This window comes from Meriones unguiculatus, chromosome 6, assembly GCF_030254825.1.
Source record: "Meriones unguiculatus strain TT.TT164.6M chromosome 6, Bangor_MerUng_6.1, whole genome shotgun sequence".
Taxonomy (NCBI): domain Eukaryota; kingdom Metazoa; phylum Chordata; class Mammalia; order Rodentia; family Muridae; genus Meriones; species Meriones unguiculatus.
This window is the reverse complement of record NC_083354.1, coordinates 70,295,928-70,314,187: the sequence shown is the minus strand read 5'-3', so window position 1 is coordinate 70,314,187 and position 18,260 is coordinate 70,295,928. Positions and strand designations below refer to the sequence as shown.

At 43.8% G+C, this 18,260-nt stretch overlaps 1 long non-coding RNA gene across 1 annotated transcript in view; it reads right to left on the bottom strand.

Moving 5' to 3' along the window:
- LOC132654521 (uncharacterized) overlaps positions 1-17,424 on the bottom strand; it is a 31,622-nt gene extending 14,198 nt beyond the window's left edge. The window contains exon 1 of the long non-coding RNA XR_009592153.1: positions 17,082-17,424. This is a non-coding gene — a long non-coding RNA (uncharacterized LOC132654521). The remainder of the gene's footprint in view (positions 1-17,081) is intronic.
- Positions 17,425-18,260: the final 836 nt, after the last annotated feature.

The window sequence follows — 18,260 nt, the reverse complement described above, 5'->3', positions numbered from 1 at the left end:
ACGCTTTCCTCTCTTCCTCCCACAAAGCTTAAGGAAACCTTGATCTCACAGACAAAAGAAACAGAACTCGAAAAAGTGAGAGGAAACTGATAGACTAGAGGAACAAAGGGTGATAGATTTCCTGGGTCGTTTTAGTTTGTTTGTTTATTGTTTTCTTGTTTGTTGTTTGTTTGTTTTTGTTTTTGTTTTTTGCTTCAAACACCCCTGATGTGAAGTGGAAGAAACTAGGTAACTAAAAAGCCATCCAGCATCGAACACAGGAAGAAAAAGGTAACTATCTCAAAATAAAATATTTAGTTAAAAATGGAAACCATCCACCTTCTCAGACAAATAGCTTTGCAAATTATAATCAGATAATCTGATTTTTAATGCCCTCCCCACCTCCAATACAAAAATCATTAAAATGAAATAGTTTGTGTTAGAAAATTACATTGGACAGTTTAATTAATTCTAAAGCACTTTACACATACTTATCATGGTTGTGTGTACTTCATTTAGCATTTCAGAGCCTTTGGAAACAAGTTCACCATATTAGTCATCACTGAGACTTTCCTCTCCCACTCCAGGCCTGGCATTTGTACATCTAGGCTTATACCCCAGCTGTCAGGACAAACGGTTACGCATACTATTACATTTGGTGACTATAACAAAATAACACCATTATTTTGTCATTAACAAAATAACACCTGTTCCTTTAAATCAGTGTTTCTTTAAATCAGTGCACTTAGGTCTGTATGTGCATAAGAGAGACCCAGATGTGTTAGTTGGTAATGAGAAGGTAAGGATTATTTACTTGGAAATGAACACTTTTCTTTACCCCATCTCCTACTGCCTGGGACCAATCGGTGTACTGTGCTTGGAAAACAATGATGCCCATAGCAATTGTTTTTCCATGGCTCTGGCAACTGTACATGAGACCTGGAGGTAGAGAATAATGTTTGCTGAGAGAGCATCTGGTTTATTGAAAATGCATTTGAAGGCTTTTTACCAACAGAACTGCCTCAGAGTCGAGTGAATTAGGACAGCGAAGTCTCACTTTGTAGTATTCAAAATCTGCCGTAAGCATCATGGCTTTGGAATTGGGATGCTATCCTTACCATCCTCAAAGCCAAATGCCTTTGTGGGCAGAGAAGGGGTAAAATTGATGTGACACTTTCTAAACTATCTGCAAAGATGCCTACAAGATACAACGGCCCTTTCTCCACACAGCTATGGGATGCACTGATGTAAATAAATATAAAAATGGCTATTAAGTTTCCATTCTACTTCATGCACATGGGTTTAATATTAATAATTAAGGGAGGAAAGCTGGCAAAACGCATGTAAAACTTAGCCAAACCCCAAATGCTTGAGAAATAAGTCAAGATTTTTCTGAAAACATAGACCACTACTGGGTTTGCCCATCCCTGGTGACAAGAAACTGAGGAACTGAAACTAACTCATTCAACTCTCCTCTCGGTCCCAGCGGATGCTCCAGTGCCCTCCTGCCAAGAAGCCGGTGGACTGGCCTTCAGAGCCAAGGACAAAGTGTGGGTCCCCACGTGGCCACCATTCTGTGGAGACAGCACACTCAGACCTCACAGGCCAGACTGTCTGCCCTCCACCCCAAACAGGATGGCAGACTCCACGTTTCCTAACCTCCCTCCTGAAGGGCAGATCATCCCACACCGCGGGGTGAAATAGTTATCAGTGATCCCAAAGGATCCGAGGTCTGTGTCTGTCCTGTCTTGGAGTCTGTCTCATGACATGACAAGACTTAATGTAGTTGTGGGATAACATTGGTATCCATTGCTGTTGTGAAATCAACAAAGGAAGCAGAGAAGTGGCCTGGGGTCACAGCTGGGGAGTTGAGAATGTAGAGGGTAGGATGCATGCAAAGCCCCTGCCAGTTCTTAGCCATGTCTGTTCGACAGGACTGTGCAGTTGAAGGTTTGGGATCGTGACTGTAAAGAGGAATACAGACTTCATAATATATCATCACCCACATTTCAGATTATGGTTTGACTCTGAAGTGTCCTCCAGAGTCTCATAGTGAAAGCTTGTCTCTGAGCTGGGGGCAATATTTGGAGAAGCTGTAGATCTTTAGGGGCTAACATATAGCTGGCAGGTGCAGGTCCTTGGGCAAGGGGGACTCCAAAACTTACAGCCAGTCCCTACTTTCGGCAGCTTCTTCCTCCTCCTGGCCCGCCACTATGACCAGCCTCTGCCATATACCCCTACAGCAAGAAAATGTCTTCACCACTGTAAGGACTGAAACCCTTTGAAATCCTGAGCCAAAATAAATATTTCATTTCGTAGGTTGCTTCTGTCCAGTATTTTGGTTACATATAGTCACATACAAAGGGGATTATGACATCATCTAATCTTCATGATAACTGAGCAAATATTGCCGTTCTTCAGAGGAGGAAATGTAACTCCCTGTGGTGGCGGGGAAGGGAGGTATCCAAGTCCGCAGTGGCTAAGGGGCAGTCCCGACTTAAATCACGTTCCGAGCTGAGGGCCCTGCTCACACTGCTGTGAGCTGTTCTGGGAGGACTCAGCAGCCACAGGATGCTGTGCTGTACAGTGCTCATACACACTGACGTGACCAGGAAGGAACGCTGGCACCCTGGAGCTCCACTGCTCTGGCTCGGATTGCTAAGCCGGGCGCTCACTGTTGCCATCCTCTCACTTGAATTTTCACTTTCTGGCAGTGCTGACCAGAGTATCCCTATGTGGAGATCCCAGACTGTCCTTATGGAGCTTGAGTACATCAGAGTCATCATCAAAAGCTCTCACGGACAAAACGTCTCAGAATGTCTAGGAATCGTAGCACCTGACTAACATGAGGATTTCAACCAACCAAACAGAAACAAAAACCTGAAGGTTTGGAGAACTTGTAGTGGCTTTTTTCCCCATTAATTAAAAGGTATATAGTTGGGGGTTAGAGAGATGGCTCAGTGGATAAGAGCACCGACTGCTCTTCCAGAGGACCTCAGAAGACCTGGGTTCAATTCCCAGCACCCTCATGGCAGTTCACAGTTGTCTGTAACTCCAATATTTGACAGCCTTACACAGACATACATACAGGCAAAACACTAATGCACATAAAATAAAGATAAATAAAAGGTATATAGTCTTCGAATTCAAACTTGTACAAATAAACTCAGTTGTCAGTATACATGAATGTGCGTACTATTTATGAGTATATGTTCTATTGTGGTGCAAATACAAGTCTATAGTTTTCTAAAGAACTCTCTTTTATATTAAGATACACTCTACCTAATCCCTCTCCAGAAGCCAAACCAAATGATACCTACTGATATCAGAAAGAGTAATTTTGTCTAATCTGTAAGAAATTGTTTTGCCCTTCACCCTTATATACTTTGAAAATGTTTTATTGAAACTATGAAGCCAAATGTTGAAAACAAACCAGACCTATGATTACTATAAATTTTGGTCCAAATGAAAGTATTAAGATCAGCAAAACTCACAAGAAAATGAACTCAGTGAAGTTTTCAACTTATTCTTCTTTTTCTCTGAAAAAGAAACATACCCAATAGACTTAAAGAGACAGGATAAAATGCATCTCTATTAGAGAAAGGTTAGGAGTTACTACTTTTTGCAGAAAACTTTGTTTCATTTTTTCTGTGCATTGTTATTGTGTCTCTGTAAGAGTGTTGGATACTGTGGAGCTGGAGTTACAGACAGCTGTGAGCAGCCATGTGGGTGCTGGGACTTGAACCTGGGTCCTCTAGAAGAGCAGCCAGTGCTCCTAAAGGCTGAGCTATCTCTCCAGTCCATTGTTTTTCGGTTTAGTTTCGGTTTCTGGTTTCATATAGCAAGAGTAACTAATTAGAAAAGCATTTGGAGGCTGAAGAGATAGCTCAGCAAGAAAAGCATTTGACACCAGTTTAAGAGCACAGTGCTTCAGCTTCCCTAGTAATGGGGTCGGTGTGACAGCCTATGTCATCGCGGAGATTGAACTCAGGACAGGAGGCTTGGCCACAAGGGCCTTTCCCCACTGGGTTGATTTATCAGTCCAAAACAGATGTTATTATGTTATTTAACCCATAACTTAAAGATTTTCTATAAATGAACACTCTCTAACCTGTTGGGAACACTATTTCAGCAGTGAGAACAAATAGTATTTTTTTGGGGGGGTGGGCATAGAGATTGCCTTTTTGCTATTCTGAAACTTTCTAGAAACTGCAAATGGGAGAGAAAAATGGCAAGTAAATTAGACAGGGAAGGCAGACGGGAAGGGAGACAGGAGAGGTAAAGAAGAAAATATCTCAACAGGGCAAGAGTCACAGGAGAAAAAATGAAACAAGAAAACCACCTTTGGGTCATGGTGGGTTGCAATCTAAATCTAAGTCATTTTCTATCTAGAGGGGGCTTCAAGAGGTCTTTTGACTCGGTAGTCCCCATATCGCATTTTATCATGGAATTTTAAAATTAAGCACACACATTCACACACACTACCCAATATGTATATTCTGCTCCCGGAAAGCTGCCCTTCGGTACTTTTGCATGGTGCTGCTTGGAAACCCATGTTGACAGTCCTGTGTTGATCTCCAAAATCATTCTGGAAATTGTGCTGGTTGGTGAAACCCAGAGGTCTAAAGCCACTAGTGCTGCCCTTCCTTGGTCCTTTTCATCTAAAGTAGCCCGTGATGTGTCCAAGTCTACTCAATTGGAAAGTTCCCTGGCAACCAAGACTGAAGCCCTGTCTCCAGATGCCTGGCTACGTCCAAGGTTGGCTCGAGGCCAGGTGACCCACTTGCCTGACATTTTCAAGGGACTTGGACAGGAAGGTGGGATGCCATGGGCACAGGCCAGGTAAATCTGAAGACCAGACCTCTCTCGTGCCTGTGAAGAGAAAAATCATTAGCTCGGTTCCCTGTATCATAGAGTGACAAATTCAAACAAAAAGAGTGCTGGCTCAAAGAAGAAACAGCAGGGAATGATTATTTAGGATTAAGAGTCTTGTTTCTAGACATATGTGGTAAAATATTGTCCAGATTAATTTTATTTGCTTCCTTTGATGAAGCCAAATTAACTTAAAGCAACTGTTAGAAGAACTGCTGGTTATTAACACTACTGTCACAAAGTCTAAAATGCTCACCCCGAGGCTCCCGGTTAAAACTCCAAGTGCCTTTAATAATTAAGAATCATTGTAATAACTACATTCATTACCAATTACACCTTGGTAGGTTCTAAATCTTGGTAGGTTCTAGAAATTTCAAGTGGAAAATTTCTACCCAGTTCCTCTCCTCTCTTCTCTCCAGGAGTACATTTCAAAGTCATGGATTCTAACTGGACAACGAAGAAAAGTACTAACCTAGGGTAGGCGTTACCTCAAGGGCACCTCCCAGGAGCCCTAGACAGAAGCAGAGAGCTGACCTCATAAGAGAAAGAGCAGAAAGACTTCGGAGATAGTTACCTGTCAATTGCTAACAACCCATTATTTCTGAGTGTGATGTGAGAGTGTTTCTGGCCGGAATTAGTAGTAAAATCTATACACAGGGGGAAAGATGGCTGCTGTCACTAATGTCAGAGGGCATCATCCAGTTTGTGGAGGTAAACTTGTCCCCACCGTACCATCCGCCTTCTCTGCCCTCAACATTGGAGCTCGTAATTTTAGGCTTCTGGACTTAGAGCAGCCCTGACACCATCAGCTCCTGGTCCTCACGCGGCCGGGTTTGTTCTAGAACCGCATCAGCCCGCCACCCTGCAGTGAGCAGATCCCTGAGCCTCCGAGAGCTAATCCCTCATAATACGCCTCTTGCCATACCTTTCTGTATCCTACCCATTCCGTTTCTCTAAAGAAATCCGACACAGCCGTCTAATCCAATGACTCACGGGAGTCATGTTCAGGCAGAATCAGCCTAACACCCTCGCCATGCAGAGTGTGTGTCGACACACACGTGCTTTTAATTATATTCTCTTTTGTACCTTTATATTTCCCTTATAAAAGCTCTTGGCCCCAAAGCACATTGGACTACATGAGCACACAACAGCTGTCAGTCACACATAGAGTGATTAGCTGGTGTATACAATATGTTACAGCACCACATACCCGGGAGTAAGATACCACTTAAGGAGTAAAGGCCCTGCTTGGGCAAAGGGACGCTTCACCACTCAGCCCTATGGACCGGACAGTTATTCATTGCTCCTAGTCTCTGTTTCCTCATCCATAAATTGGCAGATGCAGAACACAGGCTCTGTTAAGTTCCCCTGCAGCCTTAGTATTCAAGCTCCATACACGTACAAGTGACTTCATAACCACCACCAACAAAACCAAGCATGTGTGCCCCAGCCGGAGGGTTAGAAGCTGTGGCTGACCGTAGCCAAACTTAGACTTTAATGTGGGGTTCCTTTTACAGTTGGTTTTGGAATACAATCAAAACCCAAAAGGAAGTTAGATTCCAATCTTTAAGTAGGTCCAGCCATCGATTTCTAAGTACAAAACATAGATTTGCAAGCCTTAGGGCTAGAGGGAATGACAGCTGTGGGCCAGCGGAAAGGCTGCACGAGACTGGTAAGGAGGCAAAATCCCAATGCCAGGCTCTGAGATCCCAGGCAGTCATACTGCCTGGTCTGAGGGCCACCCAGACCAGCCACCAGATTTCTTGCGGACAGGGCACACATACCCTGAGCTCTGCCTCTCTGCCTCATGCTATAAAAAGCAAGCTGGCCCCAGACCAGCCAAAAGCATAAGCATTTATCAGAACACTGATGGGCTTTCAGGCATCAAAAGTCTTGCTCTCTGAATGGGGGATGGAGGGGAAAAAGGGAGCAGGTCTTTGAACAATATGGCACAGCTTGAGGGCCTGCCTGGGGTGGCTGGGAATTAAAATAATCAAAATCAATGGTAATAATGTGCTCAGGAAGCAGCTCTACAATGCAGATTCCCCACTCGGTAGTTAGCTCACTAATGACATTAGCTAGTATGAAATACAAATAGGAGAAAAACAATCTAAGCCAATTATACTGATTATGCTTCTGACATCAAAAGGTACAGCAGATGAAGCTGAATTTCCATATATTAATATTTAAGCCAGCACCCACTACAAAGTACAGCACGTAATGAAGGCCCACTAGATTTCAGTACACACAGCTAAAATCTCTAATCAAGCGAAAAAACAATTTTCTAAATGATAATTAGCAGTAATCATGTTCTTTAAGTGCAGGGTATTATGAAGTACAAACTGATTTTTTTTTAAAAAAAAAAAATGTAAATAGCAAATTTCCTTGTTCTGGCAGCAACAAAGCAGATGGAAGGGCAGAAGCGACCAGCGCTGATCTAAGCCATCTCCAGTCAGGAAAACAGTTGCATCACTGATTGGGGTGATCAAAAAGTGCATTGACTTTTATCAGAGCCGGGCTGGACTGGGTGGAGGGCTCTCTGCTTGAGAGAAGGGTGGGCGGAATCAGGAGGAGGCGGCAGAAGTGGGAGGAAGGGCTTAACTCCTTACCTCCTGAGGTATTTTGTTGAAACAAGGTACAAGTCTAGCCAAGCCTGGAGCTAGCTCTGCTTTTTATTGCTCACTTGGTATGGTTGCTGTGCAGACAGCATCCTCGTGGGGCAAGGTGGAATTCCTGCCGAGTGAGCAACGAGAAATGTGAGTGCCGTTTGCTTTACTCCTCATGCTCCTGTGAGGAGTTGTGTAAAGGGGGAAGTGGCTAATTAAAAAGGCAACATACACCCTACTCACACACGCCCCCATCCACAGGACGTTTGAGACTCCTGGTCCAGGGGTAAGAACAAAGTCAGACGTGTACACATCACAAAACCACTGCAGTCCTCTTGTGCTGCCCATGGGTGTGTTCATCATCTGTCCCCCACTGTGGCCAACGCCTGTGGTGATCGGCTTTCCAAATAGAAAAGGCTTCTTTTCGGCTCTCAGTTTCTGAGGTTTCAGCCCATGAGTGATTGGAGATGTGGGTTTTAAGCACTTAGGGATGATGCAGCAAATGGGAGAGTGGGGTAAAATAGCTCCAGAAAACAAAGAGAAGGGGAGGAGCTCTTCCCAAGGCCTCTGAGGACAAACTCCCAAAGACCTGAAGACCTTCCTCTAGGCCCCGAGTCCTAAAGGTTCCATTCCCTCCCAGGGGCCTCATCCTGCCCTGGACAAAGCCTTTTACACATGGGCCTTCGAGGGACAGTGTAGACCTTCACACTACCAGCCCAGAGCTCATTATGTCTTTTAATTCTTTGAAAATGTGAGCAAAGCTACTGTCCTCTGAAGGAGGGAAGATGGTACAGAGTAAGAGAATGGCTTTCCTGAAATCCTGTAGCTGATCCCGAACACTGGCATGGACTGGCAAGGGCAAAGCGGATTTCTGCTGCAGTCAGCAGACATTTCAGACAAGCTGGAAGTGCAGCCTAGCCAAGGCCTGAACACCCCAGCGGAGATCGCCATTTATGAGCAGTGCTTACTTCCCAGGGTCTCAGAGACCTTCGGTCTGAATTATCATGCCAGTCAAGTGCTCTTAATATCCGGTTTGATAGCACAGCCACGTTTCATGGTTGATTGCACCATCACCACCAACATCCTTTTAAAAACTCTAAATTCAATTAATCTAAAAGCTTTAAATACAATCAGAATTTGGGGCTCATTTGTAGGATTCCATGCATCAACTCCTTGCCCTCCAGCTGCTTTGGGAATCTGGCCGAAAACTTAGCTAGAAAACCCCAGTGCCTAAAATCCAGCAAGACTAAAAAGTCACTCACCATCACCCATGTGTGACCAGGATGGAACTCAGCTCTCCAGGTTTCCCCAGCAAACACCCCTGCCAGAACCTTGCCCTCACTGGCCCACAAGCAGAAATTTCAAATAACACCATTGGGCACTGGGATCCTGGCATCTTACTTTTTTCTTTTTCTGCTCTTTCCTTCTTTCCTTTTTTTAGTGTTTTTCTTCTTTTTCTCCATCTTTTCTTTTCTTTCTTCTTTTTTTTCTAAACCAGGAGCCAATAAAGTGAGTTGTTGATAGCACATTTAAAACTCCCTTTCACGCAGCTGCTGTGTTGTTAACTGTTCCTTTTAACCTATGGGACTCCTAGTCTTTTAGCAAACAATCCCTCACAGTCATATGTCCTTTTTAGTCTCATGTTGCTTTGCCAAAGCACTTTGCTGTGCTACCTTGTTTTCCCTGGTCCTTTGCTGATGCCCTGCTGTCTGCCTCTAGCCTGAATCCAAGAAAGATAGCAAGCTGCAGCGTTTACTGCTTTGTAGATCTCAGGGAGAAAACAGCTGCTTTTAGATGAGAGGAATCTTCCAGACACCGATTGTGAAGCAAAATTGCAAGGGAACTAAAGGCTGAGATGAGAATTCAAAATGAGGAGTTAATAACAACCTGGATAGTCCACGGACATTTAGTTCTCTATTTTGATTTACTCTCATCTGGAATATTTTTTAAAGCATTAGCTTAAAAATGAAAATGGAGAAAAGATCTTCCAAAGCCATATTTTGCACAAAATTGTTCAGAATAACAATTCACACACACACAAAAAGGTCATTTACAATCTCCTGCTATTCACTGAGCATCTCTGATTTGTTCAGCAATTTTATGGCCATTGTAGGTAATAAGATGAAATTGACATGTCCTGGTTCCTCATGGAATAGACCTTGGTTTCAGAAATCAGAGCCCACCCCCACTTCCTCCCGCACACAAGCTTTTGCCTGTATTAGATTGTGCACCATGAGCCGGACAAATGGCTCAATGTTTAAAGCATTTACTGGACAAGTGTGAGAACTGAGTTCAAATCTCTCAGAAACCACATAAAGCTGGGTGTGGTGGCACACATCTGTAACCCCAGCCTATGGCCAAATGGGAGGTTGAGACAGAGAATCCCTGGGAATTTATAGGTCAGCTATTGTGGAGTGTACAGTAGGCACCAAAAAGAGAGGAGGGGGAAGGCAAGGGCCAGCACTGGATTGTCCTCTGATCTCCACATTCATCCTTAGCCTGGCACTAGAACACACAACACATACACAAAGACAATGTGTCAGGCCATCATATCAGCTTCTTCTCTTACATAATTGAGATATTGGGAAAGTCCAGCCCTTAGGGTCTGGGCACACCAATGACCAAAAGCACACATGCCATTTAAGCCACAGAAATGAGACACGTGAGTGGAGGGCAGGTACTGTGCTGTGCTAGCTCCAGTACAGACCGGATCTACTCTGAAATCTGTGTGGAGACTGTCTCGTTTCCAAGATGTCACTCACAGCCTTGGGATGAAGATGCAGCCATCCTCCAGTTAGCAGGCCTCTGCATAACTCTCATGGTCTCTTCACTCCCAGAGGCCTTTTCTTTATTCAATAAACATGGAAGGAGATTTGCAGGGCACTGAGGACTGACGTATGCCAGGGTCTAGACTGCAAGCAGACATGCTGGCTGAGGTGAAGTGTTCACGGAGTCTCCATGGGAGGCAATGGGAAAGTGCATTATTTGCCAACTAGCACCAGGGGTGGAAGTGTCAGTGAAGCCCACGAGGCCGTGTTGAGCTATGACTTTTAGTTTATTTTATTTACAAAAGAATTGAATAACAAGCACCCACGTTTGACAATTTAATACATACTCATTGATGTTATCTGACAACATAAACCTTTTTTTATATAACTTTCTGAGAGCGCCTTGCAATGTTGAATAACCTAGCTTCAAACTCATAATCCTCTATCTTGGGTCTTCCAAGTGCTGGGATTACAGGGATTTGAGTCATTTTTGCTCCTCTAAGTAATTTCTCACCATGCTCCTGGTTTGCCACGTTGGACTTCGGTGATGTCCATTCTTGGGTCTGTCATGGATTCCTATCTGGGTTGAGCAGGCATCAATGTTGTCTCTTCAGGGAAAGTTGTCACACAACAGCGTAATGTTTCAATCCACTGATATAATATGAACTGTAATACACACTGATTAAATATAAGTCTTTCTCCTGAGTGTTATTTGTGTTTGGAACCTCTCTTCTAGTTATTCACCAATCATGCAGTAAGTTATTATTAATCCTAGAACTTGTTATGTCTGTGGACCCATGGTTTAAAGTCCAATTTTCCACCTTTCTTAGCTTCTATTGACTATTCATATATATCCAGATCAATTTTAATGTTCACACACTAAGAACACACAGTATTTGTCTGTGACTTAACTTCGCTTAGCATATGTCTTCTCCACTCATTTTGCTTCAAATGACAGAATATCATTCTTTACAATGACTGAATAATATTTCAATATGTATGTGTGTATATATATGTGAGTATATATATATATATATTTCATTTTCATTGCCCATTCACTTACTGAAAGACATTCAAGTTATCCATATGTTACCTGCTGTGAATACTGCAACAATAACCTGAGATTATAGGCATTGCCTCATAGATAAAGTATTTGTATAAATTCATAGGAAAAATAGTGATCCACAAGACAGGTATGGGCAGCCAGATAAATTATCAGCAATCAGTGATACAGGTATTCAAATTAAGACAATAAGCTACTAATATTGCTTACTGGTAAAACAGCAGAGAAACTTCAGCTCTCCTAATTCCTGCTTAGAAAGGTAAATTCGATTGTCTTTTTGGACAATAAAATAAACATAGATTTGTGAGGACTTTGTCGTTGTTAGGGTTTCTATTTCTGCAATGAAACACCATGACCGAAAGCAAACTGGGGAAGAAAGCACTGTTTGGCTTACACTGCCACATCATTGTTCATCATCAAAGGATACCAAGACAGGAACCCAAACAGAGCAGGAACCTGGAGGCAGGAGCTGGAGTAGAGGCCATGGAGGGTGCTGCTTACTGACTTGCTCCCTATGGCTTGCTCAGCCTGCTCTCTCATAGAACCAAGGACCACCAGCCAGGGATGGCACCACCACAATGTGCTAAGCCCTCCCACACTGATCACTAATTAAGAAAATATCCTACAGGCCTACCTACACCAGGATATTACTGAGACACTTTCTCAGGTAAGGCTCCCTCCTCTCAGTGACTCTAGCTTGTATCAGGTGACATAAAACAGCCTGCATAGACTTACACACAAAAATGCCCATTATCTACAGTGGCCGCAACTGGAAACAACTCGGTTTTTAAAATGTGTTTGCCTACATGCATGTCTGTTCACCACATGTGTGCTTAATGCTTGTGGAGGTCAGAAGAGGGCAATGGACCCCCAGGAACTGGAGTTACAGATGGTCATGAGTCATGTGGGTACCGGGCAGCAGCTACCCACTGGGCCAACTCTCAAGGCCCTGGAAACAATTTAAATACTCCAAATAGATAAATCAACTTAAGTTCAAAATAGCAGTGAGATGTAGATGCGTGAGTGTGGGCGATATCTCTGTTTCAGTGAGGGAGGAACACTGCATTCTAAGCAATGGTCATCTAGGGACGATGGACTGAAAACGCCTCTTACAGACACTTTCTGTATTTTCTAAACTAATATGAACATGTAACTGTTACAAGGTGAAAGTAAACATCTATTTCTTTAATTTGGTTTCCTGAGACAGGATCTCGCTAAATTGTGTAGTCTGGCCTCAAACTCATGACCCTCTTGCCTCAGCTTTCCAAGTACTGGCATTACAGTTGTGCCCTACACATTTAACTAAATTTTCAAATGTGTGTATGTGTGTTTGTGTGCTCACGTGTGTTTGTGTGTGTGTATATATGTGTGCAGATGTACTTGCCCATGGATGCACATAAAGAGGCCAGAGATTGAGGTCAGGTGTCTTCCTCTATTGCATTCTAACTGTTTTTGTTTGTTTGTTTTGTTTAAAACAGCATTTCACTCTCTAGCCCTGGATGGTCTGGAACTTGCTGTGTAAACCATAGCACAAGCTGGTCTTGAATTCACAGAGATTTGTCTTCCTCCCGAGTTCTAGGATTAAAGGCAGATGACACTATGCTTGGCTCCGCCTTATTTTTTGAGACAGGGTCTCTCAGTGACCTGGCACTTGCCATTTGGGCCACACGATTACTCAGTAAGCCCCCAGGACCCTCCTGCCTTGTCGTTGCCACTGCCAGGATCACAGACACACACTGCCATGCTCAGCTTTTGCACAAATAGTAGGTCTGAACTCAGGCCTTCACACCTATGCAACAAGAAGGGCTCAGGAAGCCCTTTCTTCAGACTCTAATATACATACAATGTATAGATTTATATTACCTATACATATTTACATATATAATCAAAGGAAAAGATTCTTTTTTCCTTTTTAAATTATTTATTACAATTTATTCACTTTGTATCCCAACTGTAGCCCCCTCCCTCTTCTTCTCCCAGTCCCATCCTCCCTCCATCTCTTCCCCCTATGCCCCTCCCCTAGCCCACTGATAAAGGTGGACCTCCTCTCCTTCTATCTGACCCTAGCCTATCAGGTCTCATCAGGACTGCCTAGATCCTCTTTCTCTGTGGCCTGGCAAGGCTGTGCCTCACCCCCCCTCCGGGGGGAGGGGATCAAAGAGCCAGCCACTGAGTTCATGTTAGAGACAGTCCCTGCTCCCCTTTACTAGGGAACCCACCTGGGGACTGAGCTGCCATGGGCTACATCTGTGAAGGGGTTCTAGGTTATCTCCATGCATGGTCCTTGGTTGGAGTATCAGTCTCTACAAAGACCCCTGGGCCCAGATTTTTTGGTTCTGTTGCTCTCCTTGTGGAGCTCCTGTTGAGGGAAGAGGTTCTTATGGCTCAGGAATGGTATAAGCTACCAGAGTCCTCAGGAAAGGCTTCCTGGGAAGGTCACTTCCAGAATGAAACGTTTATAATGTATAAAGCAAAAGGGCTGCCATGTTGAGCCACAAACACCTCTTCCCCCATAATTGCAGCTTATCACAGACTATATTTCTCAAACATAAAAACACATATCCTTTTTGGTTAATTTTCCCCTTCAGTTGTGGATTGAAGTACGTCAGAGACTTAGGAGACATGTTCTCATATTCTTCTGCCTTCATAACAACTTTACAGAGAAGCGTCTATGGGACTTCAAAAAAGCAAACAATCTCTACGGCCTCCTGTCTCTTTCCTAAGGGCTACTGCACAGCCCATGGTGCCGTGCGTGCAAGCAGCCGTATCTGCACCTAATGATTTCACTCTTGACACCAGCCCCATTGCTGGATCAGCCCCTGAGCAGCAGCAAGCCAGTCTCTGAGTGGTCAGCAGCTGGCATCCCAGATTGAAAAGATAGCTGGGCCCCACCAAGCTGCCGGTCCTGCTGAAGCCCCTAAAGCCGTTCTAACTGCACAGCTAGCCTGTAACAGCAGGTGCTCTGTTCTGAGGAAAGTCACTTCCAGTGTCCCCTTCCTTGCTCTCCAGACTCCTTTGTCTAATCATCTGTTTGACATTTCCACTTAGATGCTGATGCTTCTCCAGTGTTGCCAAGCAAACTCTAAAACTGCCACCTAAGTCTGTTCCCCTTGAAGTCTCCCCGGTTCATCCACGGTCACCCCTCTGCTCCAAATGCTCAGGAAAGCTGGGAACTTCCCAGAGGCTTCTCTCGCACACACTCCATTTGTGATCTTAACACTCCTCTGGTCTTCACCTAGAGGACAGATGTGGCGGACATTGCTTGTTTTGCCTGGACCATGGTTACCTGTCTTGCAAGGGTTGTGTTAGTGGTCACTAACTGGACTACCTGTGGAACTTCTGCCTCCATATCATTTTACTCTTCATCCAAACCCTCTGGTTGCCTTTTATATCTCCCAGAATGCCATGTTCTTCTCATGGCCCACAAGGCCCTTCTTGACTTGCCCCCACCCCCTCCTTTAGCTCCTAATCCCGTCTCCAGTTCTCCAATCTCATTTTATATCAGGTTCTAGGCTTTCATTCTCAGCCACCCATAATGGGTCTTCAATGCCCTATCATACGCTCAGCCTAGGACCTTTGCATTTTCTCTCTTTTATCTGAGCTATTTCTCCCCTAAGCATCTGCAAGGCCTTTTCCTCGTGTCACTCAGATCCCTATTCACACATCACCTCTGCTAGAGAAGCTTCTCAGCCACAGCAATGCTCATTATGTGAGTGGTGCCACTTTGTGCGTTTTTCTAGAGGACACAACTCCTGGTGGTGCCATTCACATCCTAACCATCAAAGACTTGTACATCCAGACATTTCATTGCAGCAAAGCGTCTTGGGGAGGGCATGTATTTCCTAATTTGCACAAAGGCATGATAGAGAGTACCAACAGCCCTATTACTTCCTTCCCACTCCTCAACACCCAACCAGTGCCATCCAGCTTCTCTCCCTTCAGCTCTGTGAGATGAGGTTGTCTGCCTGGCTTTGGCCATTCTGTTAGTCTCAGTGTCTAGAACAATCCTTAGAATACACTGGACATTCAAGGCTTTTGAATGAGTCAATTAGTATCAGCCACGAACAATCCATCAACAGTAGGTTCTTAGGAGGAAGAAACAAAACCAAACTTTCTTTTTTATCATCCTGTAACCATACAGATCCAAACCTCATAGTAACAAGCATTGTTTTACAGATCGAAAATAAGCTATTCCTAGGTGATCCATAAACTGCCTGTATTCTGTCAACTGCAGAACAGTTCCTACTACTGTAGAGACCATATTTCCTCATCAAGTTTGCTTGGAAAGAATGGGTTCCTGAGATCAACTACAAACAATACTATAGCCTCGCTGGTACTAAATAATGAACCTTAACACAGGGGTGGGGAGGAGCGGACTCTACTGTTCTGTAATGAAGGGCACAACATTTATTAGTAACAGTTCCTTAATAATGGGAAATTACAGCAATCTGTCTTTTAATACTGCATCGGAAACATAAAGTAATAAACTTCCATTTTAAATGAGCGGATTAAAAAAAACTGTCAAGAAGGGTAGTATTTATGAATACAGAAGAATCGCAGGAAAATTGAAAACCAAAGGCTTTATTTATACATAAAAAAAAAGAAAAGAAAAAGTGGAGGAAACCAGCAATTACAGTCCTGAAAGTTCAAATAAGATAATGGTAGATGTTTCCCCAGCTATCTAATTAAAAGAATCAGCAGGCTTACATAGTGGTTTTGAAGCACCGCATGAATACCAATGAGCATGTCACATGTCAGGACTGTCAATCCTAGAGCATAATATGTTAGCATTACCATTTTTTTTTTTGCAAGGAATGGGAGATTGGCCTTCTAATGACAATAACATCTACTTATTAATATTTAAATGCCAGACACTCTAAGCTTTGTGGGGAGGGACATGAAGGGGCATCCTTGCGTGAGTGGCGACCACAATAGCTGAGATGACAGAAAATGGGCTGGGAGCAGCATGTCCACCGTGACAGTGTCCTCTCACTGTCCCAGTTGGGATGGTGACAAAATTCACATCAAAGTCACCAGAACAGATGAGAATAGACTAGGAGATTACATATAAACGGAGGGAGTGTTGTCTGCTTAGCTTCTTCTGCAGATGCACCAAGGCACACACATGAGGTGAGGAGCATCGGTCGGAGCAGCTTCTGCCACATCTGCAATGAGTAATCTCTTAAAGATGAAAATGGAATCTTGCAACTGTGAGAAAGAGTACACATGCCCTCCGGACTCTTTTTGGGGTAATAAATTCCAATATCAAGAAAACGTATTTAGCCTTGTCTCTTGTCCACTGTCAGGTCAACTGCCCCTTTCCCCAGATTTTGGAAGAGAGTTTTTAAAGAGATATTGAAACTAAATGAGCTTGGAAGGATGGGATCCTAATCTAACAGAATTGGTGTCTATAAGAAAAGGAAGAGAGATCAGGTACATGTGCACATTCAAAAGGCCATCAAAGGACACTGGGTCAAAGAAGTTGCCTATAAGTCCAGGAGGACCAACACCATCCATGTTAACACCGTGTCTTGCATTTCCAGACTATGGAACTGTGAAGATGAAGTCCAGTCATTGAAGCCAATCGGCATTCTTTAGAGCAGCCCAAGCAGGTGACTTCATCAATACCTTCACATACTTTCAAAATAGCTCAGATGCTGCACAGGGGGATTTAAAGACTTAGTCTGAAGCTTCTCGGTCACAAATACCTGCACTTCTTGTCCTCCTGCATCATCAAATAGTGTTGTTTCTCAGTAATCGCAAGTGACAAACACAGGGATCAGAACTTCTCACCTTTTGTCATGATGCTTGGTGCTGCCCGTTGCTTCCCAGAAAGCCTCTGTGGTGTAGAACCACCCAGGAACAACAGGAAGACTTGGCAGCACCTCCTCAGGATATTTGGTCACTGAGTGGGCAGTCCTATGCACTAGCCTGTGTGATGTCCCCAAGAGTCAAGGAAGATGGTGTAAATGAAGCCATTCAGTGAGTAGATGACAGGTGCAGGATTCAAATTCAGGCCGTCCGAAGCCACCATCCCGGAGCTTACCCACACCGCCCTACATCACTTATCTAAGCTGCCCAACAGTGTCGAGCTCTATCTGTGAAAGGGTGACAGGCTTGAGATCCTGAAAGAGGAACTGCGTATGTTGCTGAAATGAAAGTACAGCTCACATCAAGTGCCAGCAGCATGATATTGATTAGTTAAACATCAGTGATGGTCACACAGCCTGTCCTTGGAAACCGGCCAAGTCCCTCTTCTTTGTCCCAGCCAACTCTAGCCGTGAATGGTTCACTTGGAGTCAAGCACAAGGCGGAAAAGTTAACAGCTGTAGAGTAACTAGTGTCTGGAGAAAAACATGGCATAACCCAACAGAGTATAAAGCTACCAGACTAGACTTGTCCTTACATCTCATTCTTGCAAGGGTAATGGGCACCCGCAAATCTGCTTAACCAGTAATAAATATAATCCATGCCACCAGTTAAAACATTAGTTCTAGTATACTTTATGCTAATTAATAAGTCATTGTTGGTTGATTTTCATAGTGTCTTACGAAGATGTCATCATCCCCGGGGTAGATATTATTCATTTATATTCTCCAAATGATGGTGATTGGCTGTGTTAATCAAGAATCTCCAGAGAAAAAGAATAAAGAGTGTGTAGGTGAGTGTGCACACGTGTGTGTGTGTGTGTGTGTGTGTGTGTGTGTGTGTGTGCGTGCGTGCGTGCATGCTTCTATATGTTGGGGTACAGTTTAGTGGTGGAGTGCTCACCCCATATCAAGATGCCTTGAGTTTGATCTATACCTCCGAAAAAAAAAAAAAAAAAAAAAAAAACCACCACAATAACAACAACACAGAATTTTCACTACAATAAAAACAACCACAAGGAATTTTCTCTGGTGACTATGAAGGTTGCAGAGTTCAGAAACCCTGCAGGGGGAACACAGAAGGCTGGAGACTCAGAAGGTAACT